The following is a 15,290-nucleotide window of genomic DNA, read 5'->3' as shown; positions in this document are numbered from 1 at the left end:
TAGATTAGCTGCTGGCACTAGTGATAATCTTTGCACGAGATTTACACGACGTGCGGGAAGTCAATATTTACGGTACGCAGTGTGCGGAAATATTACATTCTCTCCCCCTTAGAAGAATCGAGATGTCCTCATCTCGAGAAAAACTGGGGATATTGAAGACTGGGAGAGCTTTCATCCATCCAGGTAGCATCCTCTTCGGGATAATCTTTCCACTGGACGAGGCATTCTTTCAAGGTTCTAGATCTTAACTGTCTCTCTCTGACATCTAAAGTCTTTTCCGGTCTTAGTTCAAGGACTCCTTGACTAGGCATTACAACTTGTTGGTCATCAAGTACATGATTTGGGCTAGGTACATACTTCATTCTTCAATAGACTGTTATGGAATACTTTATGAACCTTTAGGTTTTCAGGGAGTTGCAGTCTATAAACATTAGGTCTTAAGGACTTGAGGATCTTGTATCGTCCACAATACCTTGGACTTAGCTTCCTGCAATCTCCTAAGGATAGAGAACTCTTCTTTGGGCATACATGAATGAAGACCATGTCTCCTTCCTCAAATATTCTATCTTGACACTTCAAATTCGTGTATGCCTTCTGTCTATCCTTCGCAGCTTTGATGTCCCGAGAAAGTGAAATCATGAGCTTCGCACAATATCTTCTATTTAAATAACTGGCTTGCTCGTATACATACTCTCGTCCTATAGTAGACAAGTCCACTACTGACAGAGAATTCACGATACTTAGCCTCTAGCTTTTGTTCTTGGTCCTTGATAGAGACTTCCCTTAGCATCCTTTGATAGGCTAGATCATGGCATCCTTCCTCTCTAGTTAGCTCAAGTATTAGGTCGTTCGGCATGGACACCTCTGTAGCTAGAGATCTAGCTATTGATAGATTTTGCAAGATTAGTGAATTAAGGAATGCCTTGCGATTGAGTGCATCAACAACTACATTCTTTTCCCCTTGTCGATACTTGATTTCAAAATCATATTCCTCTAATACTTCAATCCATCGATGTTGCCTCATGTTGAGCTCGTTCTGGGTAAAAATCCATTTGAGGCTCTTATGATCGGTTACTAGAGTGAACTTATTTCCCAACAGATAGTGTCTCCAAAGCTTTAGAGCATGGATGACAGCTAATAACTCCAGATCATGAGTGGCATAGTTCTTTTCGTGACTCTTCAATTTCCTTGAAGAATATGCTACTAGATGACCTTCCTGCATAAGAACACACCCCAAGGCAAGAATGCTGGCATCAGTTACTACCTCGAACTCCTTATTGAGATCCGGAAGTTTCAGAATAGGTGCTGATACCAAACATTGCTTCAATTGGTCGAAGCTATTTTGTTCGGGAGTAGACCATGTAATAGAAGTCTGCTTCTTTAATAAGTCGGTAAGAGGTGCTGCAATCAAAGCATAGTTTTTGATAAAGATCCTATACCATCCTGTCAAGCCAAGAAAACTACGTATCTCTTTGACAGATACTGGTATTGGCCATTCAAGCACATCTCTGACTTTGGCTGGATCTACTGATATTCCTTCTGATGATACTATAAATCCTAGATATTCAATCTGACGTTTGAAGAATGCACACTTCTTCATTTTTGCATACAGCTTATGAGACCTCATTGTCTCCAAAACAATCCGTAGTTGAGGTTCATGATCTTCTTCCTATTTAGAATAGACTAAAGTGTCGTCGAAGAAGACAAGCACGAAGTCATCAAGATATGGTCTAAAAAATATCCTGCATTAATCTATTGAAGGTGGCAGGTGCATTTGTAAGCCCGAATGACATAACCAAGAATTCAAAGTGCCCATATCTTGTATTGAAGGCCGTTTTTGGAATATCCTCATCCTTGATCCTGATTTGATAGTAACCTGACCTGAGATCAATTTTTGGAGAAGATCTTTGCCCTTGAAGGCGATCAAGAAGCTCATCTATTCTAGGAATAGGGTACTTGCTCTTGACTGTTGATTGATTCAACCCACGGTAATCAATACATAGTCGAAGTGTCCCATCTTTCTTTTTTTGGAATAGGACTGGAGCTCCCCATGGTGAATTGCTAGGCCGGATGTAGCCTTGGTTTAACAGTTGCTTGAGTTGTTCCTTCAACTCAATAGCTTCCGATATAGACATTCTATAGGGTATCTTCGCAATTGGCGCAGCTCCTATTACTAGCTTGATCTCATGATCTACTTCTCTTTAAAGCGGGGGTTCTGTTAACTCTTCAGAACTACGTCCACGTATTCCTTCAGCCAAGTGACCAATTCACTTTACTACTTTTATCAATATTCACAGTCAAGACAATCGGGAAAAAGTTTTATTCCATTCATATCAGCATAGCCCTTTCATGGTATAATTATTTCTTGGGCCGATGGAACAAGTTAATACATTAATTCGAGGAGAATAAGATGTTGTTGCATTCAGCTACAGGAACTGAGTAGTAGTACGGATTGGGGTCATCGATCTTCAGGAATCGATAGTTCATTGGAAGATTAGGGTATCTTTTCCTTTGATATCCATTCTTCTCATGACGTCCCAAAACCTTGATTCGGTCGGCAGGGATTCTTTGAATCACTTCTCCGTACACATACTTATTCTGGTTAACCCTTCGACCTCCAACCTGTAGAGTCGCGTTTGCGTGAGCCTCAACAAAGATGAATAGCTTTACAATCTTCAAATCCTCCATCCACTTGATTCTCTTCAAGTTAATTTGAAGGTACGCAGGTCGATAGGCAGTTATGTAATAGATCCCTGAAACACCCATCCATCTCTGTTCCATGTACACAGGCGATGGATTGTAAATGCGGTCTAGGATGTTTATCATCTCAACCCTTTGTCGATAATTCGTGGAATGCATCGCGGTCATGAACATGACTCGGAACACTAAGAACCTGTTCCATGCTTCATAATTCTGCAATACAGCATTCAAAGTAAGGAAATGTTTGGGACACAACATTTGCTTTACTTCTTCTTATTAAAATTTCCTAAAACAAATCCTTTGTTGGTTCGCTCTGATACCAACTGTAACGTGTCCACTAGAATCATCCCGGACACGTCTTAGCAGTCCATCGGGAAGGATGTCTAGAAGGCTCCGCCCGGCACTCCCATGGAATGTTACGGGACTTGCGATCTAGGTCTTCCCGCGTCTGCCACGTAGCGGAAGTATCCTGGCCGTTCCCACTCAGGATCGACCTAAATTTGGGTTTTCTTGTTTGGTCGTTAGCTAGCAACAACTAGCGTCAGACCCGAGCGAACTACTTTACGCAGAAACGCCAGGTCCGAAGCGGATTCACGCTGCACTTGGTTCAAGGAGAATGGGAAACGAGAGGGATGCAAGGCTTGACCTCTTTGCCATAAGGCATAGTCCCATTCCGTTCCCCTAAAACAGCGTGAATCGGGTAATAGTTAATTCTAAGTCATCGTTCTCGTTACTTGTTTCGGTGATGACGATCATCCTCTGTTCGTCGAAGACTTTGAGAAAAGTTTCCGGCTAACCGGGACCACCCATCCATAGGACGGACCCATGGTCCATCCTCCGCACTTTCCTCGGTTTGTTTTAGTTATGTAATTACCTACCACATTAGTTTGACATATACAACCAGCTTCTTTGATTAGCCCTGTTATGCACTGGTTCCTTCACGTAATCTTATCACAGGACATAAAGAAAACAATGCCAAACAACTTCTTTATTATCATTTTATCCTTTTATCTTTGAAATACAAGGAGTTCCCGCCCGTAGGCGTATTCATAATCCGCCCGAAGGCTATCCAGTAATCCACCAGGGATCACTAATCCAAGTTTCCGCCCGTAGACTAGTATGCGGGCCTCGAGATCCAATCCCGAGTCACGTTAGCCTCTTGTGTAGGACCCGGAAGGCGAGGGATTTACGGCCAGAGCCCCCTCTGGCACCCAAGCGTCCTCCTGCTCCAAGTAGAACTCAACGGAGAGACCTCTCGCGGCGGGTTCGGTCCACGTTCCCGGCGCGGCTAACAACCCCCTTGGTTAGGGTCAGGCAGGCAGTCGGGGGTAACTGAAGCTGCCTCTCCCTTCAGGCCTTCAACCTGAAGTATTTAGATATATTCTCATCCTTTAGTTCATTGAGCAAACAATGCAAACAATGCTTTCTAAACTGTTACAAGCACAATCAATTTCCAGTGATCGTTTAGCTGGCAAACTATTAAGGAGTGACTCCTTTTCTCCGAATGCAACCCGCATTCGATCCGGAATCAATAGCAACTTGGCAAGATTCCTATCATTCTTGGGTTAGGGTCATACCCTACCAATACTTTAGGTTTTGTTGTGGTAGGTTCCAGCGACCATGTCGCTTTAGTTTATTGTCTGGTCATTTGCTTCAAGGCAAATACCTAACTTTCCTTTTCCTTAGCAATTATCCCCCAAGAAAAGTGAGTAACAGGATGATTACTCATCCTCTTGTAAGTTAAATTCTTTCAATAACTTGCCAACCTCATTTCGAGAGATGACAAAACTCTCTTGTGGACAAATCTCAAGTCTATACGATGTTGCAACCTTTTTGCACATGTGTTGCATCATTCCACAGGATCATTCCACCCATTGAATGGCGTCCTCCGGCCACGGAATTACCTCTAGCCGAGTAGCAGGGTTTAGGGTATCCTCCAACCCATTCCTAATTATGTTTTCCCATGGTCCTAGAAATTTGCAACTCTGTCGGAGTTTCATCATTAGAACGAATGATCCTTAGGATAAAACCTTAGATCATTTTATGCATGAACATCCAATTGATTCGACATTTCGTAAACGTGTGTAGGATCTTTGGGTTTGCGGGTTTTGACTTGGCAACAAGTGTAAAACTAGGTCGAAGTCTTATTGCACTTGGCACTTGGGATACCTATCATATCGACTGAGCCATGCCCATATGAATCCCTTGTGTTTTAGGTTACTTAGACAACTCAATATACTTGTATTGCGACAAGAATGAACCTTCTAAAGGTAATAAACTAAATCTAATGGAGAACAATAGTTACCAATACGCGTAAACATGCGATTTACTGCTTCTACGCATCACATGGTTCACAATAACCCTATCTTTCCTTGGTAAGGTAAAAATGCCTGATAATCTGGACACTAACTTTCCTAGGTCCTACTAGGACTTACATCAAATAATCGTGCCACTTGCAAGTCCATAGATCATTTTCGTGCCCTTCTATTCCTTTTCGAATGACATCTTATGGGTGTTAACTTTTCCTCATGAATCATTACAAGGAAGATTTATCTAAAAATGGGACATGCCATTAATCTTTCCATGCCTAGTAAAAAGGTGTACCTCAATAATTTCCACCTTGTAATGAGGCAACAGTTGTCCTAGGCTCGTCACATTTGAATACACAAAAGGAAACTTACTAATAAGGTCCTGCAAATGCATAGACACCTTATGCTCTTTTCATTAACTCCATTGAACGTACCGACGATCAATTTTCATATCTTAAGCTATTTCTAATAAATGTTCAAATAGCCAATTCATTTTTCCAATTGCATTTAACTTGACTAGTTGCATTTGACATGCATGAGTGCTTCCTAATCCATGAAGTTATCGTGATTAATTCAATACTTCTGTGTGGAATCCAAATAGATCAAACCTGGACTTGTGGGCTCCGGGAAATATCCTCGTAAATACCAGGAGAAGATCCTTCCGCAGGCGCGTCTTGTGACTTTTTAGGGCCCATCATGACATAATTACGGACTTCCAGGTTGCCTTTTCCCTTACGCAATCGGTGAATTTGCTCGCCCTGGTACGCAGCCTCAAGATCTTGTTCTTTTCTCCCTGGTACGCAGGAGATCCCTTTCGAATTGTGGATCCTTGGGAATACCAGCTTGCGGAATTTGGCCTTATGGAAGGCCTTGTGGGGTTGGAGCTTGGTTTGTGGAAATGGACCTTGCAAGAATGGAGGCTTTAGGGTTCTTCTTCTCCTTCCCTAAAATCCTAGGACCGGCCTTGTGGGTGATTGGTGGGAAGGGCCTTTATAGGCTTCCTCTTTTACTCTTCAAAATCCCGAGGGTTAAAGATATTGTGGAAAGGTGTTTAAGGACCCCTCTTCTTCTCTACAAGACCTGGGGCCTAGAGGGCTTATGGAAAAAATTTGGTAGGGAGGCCTTATAGGCTTCCTCTTCGAAACCCGAGGGGGAAAAATTGGGTTTTTTTTGAAGATCTAGTGGGACGGGGCTTTAAATCCGAGCCTAGAAGGCTTATGGGTGATCGGTAGGAAGGGACTTGTGTTGGGAATCCACGAGAAGGGGGGACTTACACCGGGCTAATATGGGCTGTGTGGGAATGCATTGGGAAAGGGGGATTGAATCCCGGGGTAAAAATTGGGCTTATAAAGGGACTCCACAGGAAGGGGGCTTTGAGAAGCCCCCTTAGAAGCTTCCTAGAGAAGCTTCTAAGAGCTTCTGGCAGCACGTCCACGTCGGGAGAGGGGAGGGTTCGTGATCCAGCGGCGGACTGAAGTGGCCGGGCGGCTTCACGACGGCTATGGCAGACTGGGCGGATTGCACGGCGGCTTTCCTCTGCACGGCGACCCCTTCTCCACGGCTCCTTTCAACACGATAGCCTTCTGCCGCCTTCCCTTCCTTCACACGACCACCTCCCTCATACGACAGCCTGGCGACCTCCTCCAGCACGGCGACGGCGGCTTCTTCCAGCACCTCCAGCACGTCCGGCACCTCCCTCACACGACAGCCTTCTGCCGCCCTCCCTTCACGTCCGTCTTCTGCCGCCATCTCCTCCTTTTCACCCCCCCAAGAGGGGGTTCTTATAGTCCAAGGGGGGGGAGAGGGGACCTCCCCACGTGGCCCGTTGCATGGCTCTCTCCTCCCCACCTCCTCATGCTGCCCATACTAGCCCATCCCTTTCCCCCAGCCACACATCGGCTGGGGAAGATAATAAAAAAATTTGCAATTACCTTATCCTCTTGACCTCTTCCCAAGAGGCTGTTTTCCCGCGGCTATGCAGGTTTGAATCCCCGGCCTTATTTTCCCAAGGTGGAGTGTCTCCATTTCCCGCGTGTGGTTATAGATTAGCTGCTGGCACTAGTGATAATCTTTGCACGAGATTTACACGACGTGCGGGAAGTCAATATTTACGGTACGCAGTGTGCGGAAATATTACATATTCTGGACAACAAAGAGGTGTTGTAAGGCCGGGGCAGTTTGGGGCTAGTTATGGTGGTGGTAACATTCCATTTAGCACTCCAAAAATCCCCACATACCCCACTTTTGATGCCTCAAGACCACAAGGCAATTTAAGGACATCAAACAGCCTAAGAATAAATAACATGCAAGGGGACAATAGAAATAAAAATGCTTCAGCCTTTGGTAGTCCAAGGTCCTTTCCCATGGATTTGTATAAAGGTAGAAAGGAAAAAGGGCTTTGTTTCAAGTGTGGGGAGAAGTATACAGCTAATCATGCCTCAAAATGTGCTTTTAGAAATGCTAAGGCATGGGTTCACATCATGTTGGTATTTGAGGACTCAGAGGAGGACCCTAAGGGATACACATGCTTTTATGATGACTGCTAAAATAGATGATGCTGATGAAGAGTTTGGTCAAGAAGAGTTCTTTGACCCTACTGATTCTTTTTCTTTTGACCCCGGTGGCCATTTATCACGAGGTATGGGTAGAAAGATCGAACCACATGCTGGAATACATGCTACCACTACTTATACCATATTAATGGATACTTGGACAGGATTCAAAAGCCCTAATTCATTGTGTATTAAGGGACAAATTCATGGGAAGGATGTGTTTATACTCGTGGACAGTGGTAGCACTCATAGTTTCATTAACAGAGCAGTCATGGACAGGCTGAAGTGTTTTTCCACTGATTTACAACAGCCATTAAAGGTGCAAGTTGCCAATGGGGATGAAGAAATTAGCACACAAGTATGTCCTGCTGTTCATATTCATCTTGCTAAAAAATTTGGATAGCAATTGGATTTAATTGCATTGGAAATGGGGTCTATAGATGTTGTCTTGGGTTGTGATTGGTTGAAAATTTTGGGCACTATAACCATGGAATTTTCCTTGCTGTATATGGAGTTTGTCAGTGCAGGACAGCTTATTCACTTGCAGGGAATTCAAAATGATAGTGAATTTCAGCTCATTACCAGCAAACAACTCAAGAAAGAGTTCAAGAAACGGTCCCAAATCTTTGTATTGCAATTAAATAAAGAAAATTCAAATCAGTCCACTAAAACAGTAAAGAATTCAGCTTGAAAACTCTTTTAGAAGAGTACAAGGACCTCTTCCAAGTACCTATATCACTACCCCCTAATAGGGTGGTTGATCATCCCATAGATCCGGAGCCTCAGTCAAAGCCTGTGAACAAGCCACCTTATAGATTGTCTAGGTGCAAAAGAGAAGAAGTTGCCAAACAAGTGGACATGGGATTCATTGAGCCCAGTTCTTCACCGTATGCTTCCCCTGTGTTATTGGTCAAAAAGAAGGATGGATATTTTAGGATGTGCATAGACTACAGGGATCTTAATAAGATCACCGTGAAGAACGTGTACCCTATTCCATGCATAGATGACTTGCTGGATGAGCTCAAGGGAGCTAAGTACTTTACGAAGATAGATTTGAGGTCAAGCTATCACCAGATCTGCATGAGGGCAGGGGATGAGGTCAAAACAACATTTTAGACTGATCGGGGGCTTTATCATTTCTTGGTCATGCCTTTTGGGTTAACTAATGCACTAGCCACCTTTCATAGCTTAATGAACAAAATACTTCAGCCCTTTCTTTTCAGATTTATGTTGGTCTTCTTTGATGACATCCTCATCTATAGTAGATCGCTGAAGGATCACCTCTGGCACATGAGGCAGGTGTTTGATGTATTGAGGTAGCATAGGCTCTTTGCCAAGGAGATAAAATGTTCTTTCATGTAGACGGAGGAGGAATACTTGGGGCACATCATTAGTGAAGATGGAATTAGGGCTGATCCTAAGAAAGTGAAGTGTATAAAAGACTAGCCCACACCTGCAAATACCACTTCACTTAGAGGATTTCTTGGTCTCTCATCATTCTATCGCAGATTCATTAGGCATTATGCCACTATTGCAACTCCCTTGATGGATAGGCTTAAGAAAGAGGCATTTTTCTAGGATCCCATAGCTGATAAGAGCTTAAATAAGCTCAAAGAGTTGCTTACCTCGACGCCCATCTTGGTTTGCCCAAATTTTTCGAAATAATTCACCATTCAGTGTGATGCCAGTGGTAGAGGCATAGGGACTGTATTGTTACAAGAGCATGGGGTTATATCATTTGAGAGCCACAAACTTGTTGAAAATGAGATGACCATGAATGTATATGACCAAGAAATGCTAGCCATCCTTCATGCCATTAAGAAATGGCACCACTACTTGTATGGCAACAGATTTAGGGTCAAGAGTGACCATAGGCTCTTCAAATACTTCGTCTCTTAGTCTAATCTTACCCCCAAACAATGCAGATGGGTAGCTACATTGCAGAACTATGACTTTGACATTACACATACATGGGGAAAAGACAATGTAGTTGTTGATTCATTATCAAGAATGTGGGCTTGTAAAGTTTCAACCATTGTGGAAATTCATAGTGATTGGATAGAAGAGCTTCAAGAGGCCTATTTGTTAGATGCTGATTTTAGCCACATTTTCCAGAAATTATAGCAAGGGCATGTAGAAGAAAACTCTCCATATCAGCTTAAGAATGGTCTCTTATGGTTTCAGGGCAGGATTTCCATCCCATACACTTCCCCATTCAAGCAAAAGATCATGCAAGAGATGCATTCTTCACCTATAGCTAGTCACTTGGGCATATTTAAAACTTATGACAAAATTGCTAAAAGCTTTCATTGGAAGGGCCTATGGAAGGATGTAAAAGATTTTGTCTTGAGCTACATGCCATGTCAACAAAACAAGGACAGCACCTTAAAATTAGCTAGTTTACTAGAGCCATTGCCTATGCCTGAAGGCAAATGGACAACATCACTATGGACTTCATAACCCACCTACCGGTGACCAAGAAGGAGTGGAACAACATCTATGTAGTTGTGGACAGACTCGCCAAGGCAGCCCATTTCATTCCTACAAAGACTCAATATAATGCTTCTCAAGTAGCTAGCCAATTCATGGAACATGTTTTCAAATTACATGGCTTACCATAGGTCATTGTGCATGACTGGGATGCTAAATTCATGAGCAACTTTTGGCAGGCAGTCTTCAGCTCTATGGGCACTCAGTTAGCCCCTTCCATTGCTTACCATCCACAGACTGATGGGCAAATAGAGAGGGTTAACAAGTGGCTGGAAACTTACTTGAGGCATTTCTATTATGATGTTCAGAATACTTAGGACTCATGGTTGCATCTGGCTGAGTTTGCCTATAACAACTCTATACACTCTAGCATTGGAGTTTCACTATTTGAGGCATTGTACGGTTATAAGGTGCCCCTCCCTAGGGTTATCTTCAATGATAAAATAAACCCATAAAGCAATGATAAAATGCAGGCCTTACTTCAGCAGTGCAGTCGACTTGAAGAAAGCTCAGGATCAAATGAAGCTTTATGATGATGACAAAAGGAGGGGATTTGGTGCTTTTGAAGGTGCCCAAGTCCAGATATGCCACCCTTAAGGATGGGTCCAGTCATAAGTTGGCTCATAGGTTGTATGGGCCATACCGGATTGTCAAAAGAGTGAGAGACTTGGCATATCAGTTAGCACTACCCCCATCCATGAAAATTCATAATGACTTCCATGTGAGCCAATTGAAGCCCTTCATTGGATCATCAATGGATTATGTTGAGGAGTTACCACCAATAGATGAAGAAGGCATCATTCAATACATACCCAACCAAATCATAGGACAAAGGGAAAAGAAGCTTTGCTCTTGCTCCATCATGGAATACTTGATTAAGTGGCAAAGTTTACCACTTGAGGAGGCTTCTTGGAGGCCAATTTCAGTTTTGAAAGAGTTCCCATACTTATTAGAAGCAGATTTGACTGAAATCTAGCTAACTATGGCTCTATTTTCTCTCAGATTGACTGCAGACAACTCTCTGTTTCAAAGTAGATTTTAATCTACACTATGGATAGCAACGAACACCATGTATGAGCGGAAAGTACTCCTCGAGAGCTCCATTTTGATATATGGCCCACCTCGATTGGAGTCTCCTACAGAAAGTTATGACAGATTTGCTATAGCAGGGTCCTGTAGTAAACAGCTTGTTGTCCACTGTCTGCAACTCACATTTACTCAAGATACTTGGGTCAAATTTCATTTTTATAATTAACCCAATAAGACCCATGTAACGTACATACCCCAATGATCCAACATATGCAATAATACCTCTTCATTCATTTGTATACCCCTGTAATAATGCAACAGAGTAGTACTCTGATCTGCTCCTGCCCAATTATCATAAGTGCCCAAATTGTTTTTGACGGCAAAAACCTTCGGGTGGGGATGGAATGTAAGAGAGGGGGATTTAATAATGGGAAAATACTAGCTACATTGGCTAGTATATAAGGTGTTATGGACTTGATTTTTCACCATCAGATTATAATACAAGTCTCCTTTCATCTTCATCTCCTTCTCCAAGCTCTCATGGCTGCTTTATCTTTCTTTCTGTATTTCTCTCTCCTTTTCTAGTATTTCTCTCTCCTCGTCACTCTCTTTCTCTCTCTTCCTACAGTCTTTCTCTCTCTTCTGCACCCTCTCTCTCTCCTCTCTTTCTCTCTCTCCTACCTCCTTCATTATAAAGATCTTCTCATATAGGACAAAGTTTGCACTAGAAAGGCTCAAGGGAAAATTTATTTAATAGTACATATAAAATGGACACAAGTTTTTATAGCATGTGGCATTCTCTTCAATGTTATAAAAAATCGAATACTTCAAGATGCTCTAATATCCATGGCTAAAAATAGATTCATTTCAACAAAATGTGCATAGAATACTTGGATAAAATTAAAATAGAGTTAGACACATATCTAAAACACCAAGTATTTGATTTTTTCTCTTCATATGGATATATAATTGTACTAGAAAATTGGATAAATAATCAATGCAAGCCGTTGATGACTAATATACCCATTATATGTCCAAGTGGCACATTCTTTTGGAAGAAATGAATACATCACTTCAAGTACCACTTGGAAGAAATTGATACAGTACTTCATGAAAAGATAACTTGTTTAATAGAAAATAAATATATGTGAGAGGCCAATAGAAAAATTAGGAGATCCAAAAGAAGTCACCAATATTGTATCTCAAACAATGCTTCAAATTACAAGAGTGTAAGTGAGCACATACTGGTGACCAAATATTTAGAGATTACCTGGGTTCCTTTTGCAACTTACACTCTTCATTTATCATTGGAGGGTATGGAAAAGTTTTCATTTATTCAACCTATATTATGGGGTGCAATCAATTTTGAAGTTTACAAGAGAATATCAGTACACATATGTACTATCTTGATAACACTCTAATAAATGCTTAAGAAAATTTTATGCCACTTAGTTTACTACTACTTACCTAGTTAGTACTAGATTGAAGGAGGTAAAAGATACATTTGAAGATACTATTTTAAGTATATTTTAGAATCCTCGAATCGCAAAGAATCCTAAATATGCAAATGGCATGAGAAAGTATGTTAGAGGATTTCAAAGCAACACACTTTGGTAGTAAGTGAAAAGAGTCATTGACTTATTGATGCCATCTACACTCTTGTCACATAAGGGGTTGATGAAGAAAAAAATATAATGGGATAGTTCTACTAAGGCACTTCCATGAGATACTTAAAAAGGTAGATCTTGTGCCTTTCACATCACATGAGAAGGAAACCATCATAAGAGTTGCAAAATCATAGTGGAAAAGTATATGTACTCCATAGGATGGTGTAGTTTTTATCTTGGATCCAAAGCTTCAAGTCTTCCAATAGTAATAAAATAAAGAGGTTATGTTTGATTTTAGAAAGATATATGATCTCTTATTACCAAACGATCAAGGGAAGCAAGCTATGCAATGCCAAAAAAATCCATTTTCAATGACTATCAATGCAAGTAAGCTGAAACATTACGACCATTAAACAATTTCAATTCATTTTCCATAGCTTGCAAAACCTCAACCACTATGCAAATTCCAATTTTGCATAAGCCTACATTTGTTGTTGCTATTGCAACTATTGTTGTTGTGATTACAAATACATATTAAATGTTTGAATCAAGTGCTTCATCTCATCACCTACTCCTATAGAAGAACTTGAACTTGATGCATCACCCATCCTATGCCCTTCCCATGGCCTTTACGTCAAGTTCAAGGAATGTTGAGGGATATTAAGTCAAATAAGGCCTTAAACACAAGTATTTGAAGAGCTTCGAGACCTAAAAGTCCCATGGCTAGGAGTGTTCGAAGGGCACACACTAATCTAACTCATAAGTATTTGTATGGCTCATAGTCCAATGGATAACCCTTCCCAAACTCCTCACAAAGATCCCATACACATGCTGGTGTTATACACCTCATAAAACATACACATGGAGCACCCCTCATCTAATTTCCATGGCCCTACTATAGCTCTCCTACACCTCAAGGATTGAACCTGAGATGCACTGTGAACACATAAAGCACGTACGATACATAATCCGCTCTTTTAAACAATAGTTCTAGGAGATAAAATATAATCCTCACTGAACAGTCCCCAAAGGAAATGAATATCTAGCCCTACGACTTGGGATACCTCACCCTTAGCATGGGTCAATGTTTGTAAAGATAATTGCCATGCATCCAGGATGATACCATGTACTAAATGCAACGCAAGTGTGAATGATTCATAGTGCTCAACCATTTTTATTCATTTAAAATAGCATTGTGACCATGCAAGACTATTTCTTTTCATGCTATCATTCTAAATGTGCTTTGCATACGGTTAGTATCGAGCACGCTCGTGCTACTGAGCCCTTTAATTCTCAAAACACATGTATCCTATATACAAAGTGCATCAGAAAAAATTAGATTTAGCATGTAATGAGCACTTATTACCTCCATCTCCCCCTACCATTTAGGGTTGTGCATTCAGTGTGGTAGGTTTAGAGAGTGTTTTGATGTATTTTCTTCATAAAGAGTGATAGATACTCACTTTAACATAAAGATAGGGATAAATTAGGGCTAAACCTCATGCTTCAGCCATACCATACATCCATGGACACATGTTTTATTTTTTCATAGTTTTAAGCGTAATTTTTTTTCTATTTTTTCTTATTTTTATTTTTCAATAAATATTGATTTTCTAATGTAACTTGATTAGAATTACTAAAAATTATTTTTATCCCTCATTTCATTCCATGCAAACACCATTGACACATTAAAACCCTAAAATCCATGATTTGCCTTAAAATTGTAATTTTATGGATTTCATGTGTTAATAAAAAAATTAATAAATGACTAATTCTTGGTGAATTTTTGAATGATTCTCATAAAACAGACCAGTGTGATAATCAAGAACAACCATTTTCAACCATTTTCAAACAACAATTGAGATTTATCATAAAACGATGAAATTTATCACTTACTCATAAAATCACACTTTATCTCACATGTATCTCATATTTCAAAAATCCGCTAATGCTCCTCCAAACATTGATCTAGGCTCCATCATGTCTCAACATCATCTCCCAATCAAAATCTCTCAAATCAGCCCACCCACTTCTCTCATAGATTAAGACATAGAAACATACCTCAAGAGGAGAGGGAGGGAGGATAGAGAAATACAGAATTTGGAGCTCTCCATATGGGTAGCAATTTCACACGAGACAATAGGTCATGAAGAGTGACAAATGTGGAAGATCCATGGCAATTATCTATTTTGTGGCTTACTTTCAATCCCCAATCTCTCCCTCCGTCAAATAAACACCTGGGGGGGAGGGATATCTTTTTTTTTACCATTTTTGAAAACCTCCCCCCTCCCCCCCCAATTGAGAAAAAAACATTAAGGCCTCTTTTGCCCCCCCCCCCCCCCCCCCCCCTCGAAGCCAAAATGCTATACCTAGTTAATTTTGGTCAAATTTTGACCCTCTAAGTGCGTAGCTTCCCACTTCGTCCCCGTCTAGCAATCAATTTGGGTGTAAACAAGAAATCCCCAAAGTAGTCCTAAGCCGATATTAGAAGATAATGGTAAGAGTATCCCAGGATCACAATTGAAAAAGGTATCCTCAAAAAAAGCATAAGTGGCCACAGGGAATTTGCAAAGCAATTCCACTGTCGGGGAATGAGTTGGCAA

Source organism: Lygodium microphyllum, chromosome 25 (genome assembly GCF_053477565.2).
Source record: "Lygodium microphyllum isolate KBCC chromosome 25, Lygodium_microphyllum_v1.1.10, whole genome shotgun sequence".
NCBI classification, from domain to species: domain Eukaryota; kingdom Viridiplantae; phylum Streptophyta; class Polypodiopsida; order Schizaeales; family Lygodiaceae; genus Lygodium; species Lygodium microphyllum.
The sequence above is the reverse complement of the archived record's forward strand: the minus strand, read 5'-3'. Positions refer to the sequence as shown.